The sequence below is a fragment of the Myotis lucifugus genome, unplaced genomic scaffold, assembly GCF_000147115.1.
Source record: "Myotis lucifugus unplaced genomic scaffold, Myoluc2.0 scaffold_5898, whole genome shotgun sequence".
NCBI classification, from domain to species: Eukaryota; Metazoa; Chordata; class Mammalia; order Chiroptera; family Vespertilionidae; genus Myotis; species Myotis lucifugus.
This window is the reverse complement of record NW_005876946.1, coordinates 4,464-9,232: the sequence shown is the minus strand read 5'-3', so window position 1 is coordinate 9,232 and position 4,769 is coordinate 4,464. Positions and strand designations below refer to the sequence as shown.

The window sequence follows — 4,769 nt, the reverse complement described above, 5'->3', positions numbered from 1 at the left end:
TTCCACTCCCTCCCCAGAGCACTCTTTGTTTTTTGGGATCCCGCTCGGGGGGCGCAGCGCTTGAGATGTTTTCCCCCAGGTTTCATTTCTCCCCCAGAAAAAAATAAATTTTTTTTTCTTTTTTTTTTTTTTGGAGCCCCCCCGATAGACTATGCTCCACTTTTTCGGGGGGGGGCGGTTTGTGACTTAGTTTTTCTGACACTCCCCCCCCCCCCCCCCCGGGGCCCCCCGGGGCGTGCCCTCCCCCTGTGGGGTAAAGGGCACAGGAATACTTTTTTCCACTTCTTAAAGCCCCTTCAAAAAAAGTGTTCTCATTCCCCCGGATTTTAGGAGGTTTTTTTTTTTTTTCCCCCCCCCTACCAGGGGGGGGGCCTGGTTTTAGGAAAAAGCCTTTTTTTAGGCCTTTATCTGTTTAAGGGTTTTTTACAAAATGGTTTCCGCCCGCCTTTTGTTTCACAACCCTTTTTATTTCCCTGGGGGGGGGGGGGGGGCGGGGGGGGGGACAGGCCTGCCTGCTCTCAGGGCACAGTCACCTGCTTGGGGCTCCACTGCCTCAGTGCAACACTTGCAGAGGAGGAGACAGGCTCAGAGAGAAGTGACTTGCTCCAGGCCGCACAGCAGGTCCCTGGCAAAGCTGGGGCCCAATTGTAGTCTGTCTGGCTCCAGAGCCGCATGCGTGGAGTCACCTCGCAGCCACTGGGGAGACCTCCGCGTGCCGAGGGCCTTGAAGTCCCTCTGTGCTCAGGGCAGCATTCCGCAGCCGCATTCTGATGCGCCAAGGAGGCAGGGCAGTCGTCACCATTCCACTGAACTTGATGGACAGTGGGGCCCAGGGGGTAGGTGGCTTGCCCATGGTCACACAGCTGGAAAGTGGCAGAGCCCGAATTCCAACCCGCTGGGTAGGATTCGTGGTTCTGCTGGGTTCCCTGGCAGAGGGGCTGCTGACGAGCCCGAGTGGAGGCGCTTTGTGGGGGAGATGCCAGAGGAGGCCCAGCACCGGAGCTGGCTGTGGGAGCGGCCCCCGAGTTGCCATGTCTGCTAGGTCCCCCCTTTCTCTTTCGGGGGCCTGTGTCCGCCTGCAGGGGCTGAGCAGTGCCTGTGGGATCAGGCCTGCTTCCTGGAAGGCCTCCACCCCCAAAGGCTCCGCTTCTGCTGGGGCTTTGACAGCTCTTTGCTGGTCTCGTTTGCAGGTGACTCAGGTGGGGCTGCACTTGGGGGCGTCCCTCAGTGCAAGGCTCCCTGGGGTTTCTCTGTGGACAGGGTTGTGGAGTTAAAGGCCAGCCATACAGGTTTCCCTTAAAATGACGATGCATGTCTGACCCCGCCCCCCAAAGCTCAAAGACACGGATGACTCCTGCATCGCTCACCAGAGCCGTTCCGTCCATCACCAGACACTGCAGGGCCCACTCTGTGGCCGGTACCGGGTCAGGGACTAGGAATGAAGCGTAGGTGCCATGTGGGTCCTGCCCTCGAGAGAGAGGGGAGGATCCTACTGTGCCACGTGTTATACGTACTAAAATTACACGCACCAGCATGTGTGTGTGCCCGTGTGTGTGCGCAGGCTCTGTGCTCTGACATGACACAGGTTTCTATAACTGACCTCATTTTATTCTGGGAAACTGGTGGCAGGAAAATGTATTTTTAAAAAATTTGCTCATTAACCAGAAATCATTCTCTCCAGATTTAAAAGAGGCTCTTTCTGGATGAAATAGTTCAAGTTCAGACTTCAGACAGGTGTTGTGAGAATTTTAAGAGACACCTCGTAGCCACGCCAGGAGAGTGGAGGGCAGATAAGATGTCACACCCCACTTGCTCCCTCGGCCGGGCTGTGGTCAGTGTGCAACCTACATACCAGATTTGTCAAACTCCCATGGAAACCGTCTTGTCTCAAGGCATCCCTTCTCCTCACCCCTCCTCTTTCCAAGATGGCTTGCGGGGGAGGCAGCTTCTGTGTCTTTATGGGGTGGGGGAGGGACATCTGGCCCTTGATTTGGACTTTGGTCAGCACCGAAGGGTGAGAGGCATACTCCCCTCCCAGCCTCCTGTGGCCATCAGCTCAAAGACACAGATGACTCCTGGAGCAAGAGGCAGGGCAGTGGGCGGGGAGAGGGGGAGGACGTGAGGATGGAGAGGTGGCGGCGGGACTGGCCAATGGCTGGAGTCTGGCTCCTCAGGGTAGAGCCCCAGCCCCGATTAAGGCCTCTTCACCGGGAGATGGACTCCTAATGACAGAATTTCCCCGACACAGAGACTATTTAAAAGATGCTGGGCAGCCCGGCCAGCGTGGCTTAGTGGTTGAGCATCGACCTATGAACCAGGAGGTCACGGTTCGATTCCTGGTCAGGGAATATGCCCGGGTTGCGGGCCCAATTCCCAATGTGGAGCGTGCAGGAGGCAGCCAATCAATGATTCTCTCTTGTCCTTGATGTTTCTCTCTTTCTCTCCCTCTCCCTTCTCTGAAATCAATAAAAATATATTAAAATAAAGAAAGATGCTGGGCAGCGCATGTGTGACCCACGCCCACTAGGTGGGCCACACGAATGTTTCTGGATCCCTAGGACCTGTGTCAGGTTCTGGTGGGCAAAGTGCAAGGGGGCTGGCCCGGGCCTCCTGGGGACCTGCCCGCTGACTTCTCTCTCCCAGGCCCAGCCCCTCTGGCCGTGCCGAGGCGGCAGGGTGGAGTCGGGGAGCCTGGTGGGAGTTAGAATCCGTCTGTCCTCGCTGAGGAGGCCTGGGCCGTGAGAGTCAGACTCGGCAGATCTGGGTTCAAGTTCACATGCTACTGCTACTACCTGCAGGGCCAGCCCCTAAACACTGGAGAGTGTAGTGCCAACCCCCCTGCATCACCCCTAAATCATTAAACACACACACACACACAATGCCAAGTCAATTATACCTCCATAAAATGGGGGGAAATGTAGAAAACCCCAGAAAACAATACTAAGTCATAGAATTAGATTTGATATTTCAAAGTGATGCTGCGCTTTTTGTCGGCTGCCTTCTGTCTCTTGTGCCCGGCTGTGTGGCCTCAGGCAAGTCACGTGGGCTCCCTGGTCCTCGGCCCCCATCTACAAAGTGGAATTAGTACGAGTCCCTCCCAGGCTGTTGAAGGACCGCGTGAGACGACGGATTAGCCTGTTCAGCTTCAAGCCTGGGTTGCAGCGGTTGCTCAATAAACTGGTCCTCTGGGCCGTGGGGTGTGTAACAGATGAAGCGCCCAGCCTGTTTGGTCTTCCGGACGGAAAGTATAGTGTCAGTCACTGGTGAGTGACATGGCGCTTAACGTGGTAACCATGGTGCTGGAGGCCCTGTTTCTGCTGGTCCAGGGGTGATGGGTGTTCAGCTGAAAGCTCAGAGGGGACCTGAGGTTTGCCCAGCGTCATGGCGGCGTGGGGACTGGAGCCCAGGCCTGCTCTTCCTGAGCACCCGCCCCGCCTCCCCCCAGGCTGGCCCTGGGTCTTGGGGTGGTCTGGGGGCTGGTGGACAGTGAAGCTTTCCTGGCTTCCCCGTGGCCTCCTCCTGCCTCCAGATCTGCCCTGTCCTACACGGCTGCCAGCCTTGAGACAGTCTGTGACGTGGACACACACACATGCACACGAACACATATGCACACATGTGTGAGCATGCGCACCCCCCCATCTGAGGCGCCTCTGGAAGAGCAGGAACTGTTTGAGGAGGCAGAGAATGCCAGACTCCAGAAGGCATTGCCACAGCTTCTCTGGTCACAGTCACTTCCAATGCCCTTGTTCCAGAGCTCGGGATTTTGAGGCCAATGTGGCGAACAGCCAGATAAGAAAGCCAGGGTCGGAGCCAGGGTTGGGGGCAGGGTTGGAGCCAGATGTCAGATGCAGATATCAGAACCAGGGTTGGAGCCAGGGTCAGAGCCAGATGTCAGAGAGAGTCGGAGCCAGATGTAAGAGCCAGGGTCGGAGCCAGATGTAAGAGCCAGGGTCGGAGCCAGGGTCCTGGCTCAGCACATTTCTTTCAGCCACATCTCTGTGGGCCCCTGGGAGGATCACCATGGCAACAGGAACAGGCTTGGTAGCCCAGGTCAGTGGGAGGAAAAGGCCCGGGAGCTAACATTTCTTGAGCACCTACCAAGGGACTGGTTTCCTGGGGCATTTAACTCACTGGAGTATAAACATGAAATGTTTCATTTCTTTCTTACCTTATTTTATTTTTTATTTTAATTTATTTTAATTTTTTAAAACTGTCTGCCCGTATCTGTCCATTACGATTTCTCTCAATTCGTCCCGGTCATCAAAAGGCAGTTTATTCCAGGGGGTATGGTGACAATTCGAGCAGCACTGCAGCCCCATTTGTGTGTGGGCCTCCCAAGATTTCACTTTTAAAAAACAAGGAGACAGCACAGCTACAGACTGAAATTCCGACTGCCTGGGCCACAGCCTGGCTCCTCGCCTCCTGCAGTGTGACCTCGGGCAAGACTGACCCTCTCTGCCTCGCGTCCTCATCATTCCAGTGGAGACATTTACAACAATCGTGACTGTACAGTTGTCATGCGACGAGGAGTTACTGACCCTAAGGCACCGGAACTGTGGCGGGACAGGAGCGCCGTACGTGGAGCTGCTATCGGCCTTATTTTTATTATCGCACAGCTGCCGACGCTGCACTCCACCCCTCACAGCTTCTGGGCCCTCCTGCTGCTGCGAGGACCCATTTCAGTGGCAGGCTCGGCCGCTTGTTTTCAATCTTAGTCTTCGACTCACTCAGAGCTGCTCCCTGCTCCCCGCAGTCAGGGCCGGCCCAGC

General features: G+C 55.9%; 1 non-coding gene across 1 annotated transcript; it reads right to left on the bottom strand.

Annotated features, from left to right (window-relative positions):
* Positions 1-4,208: 4,208 nt before the first annotated feature.
* On the bottom strand, positions 4,209-4,337 carry LOC111824753. The gene has a single exon (XR_002827831.1).
* Between the last annotated feature and the right edge of the window lie 432 nt (positions 4,338-4,769).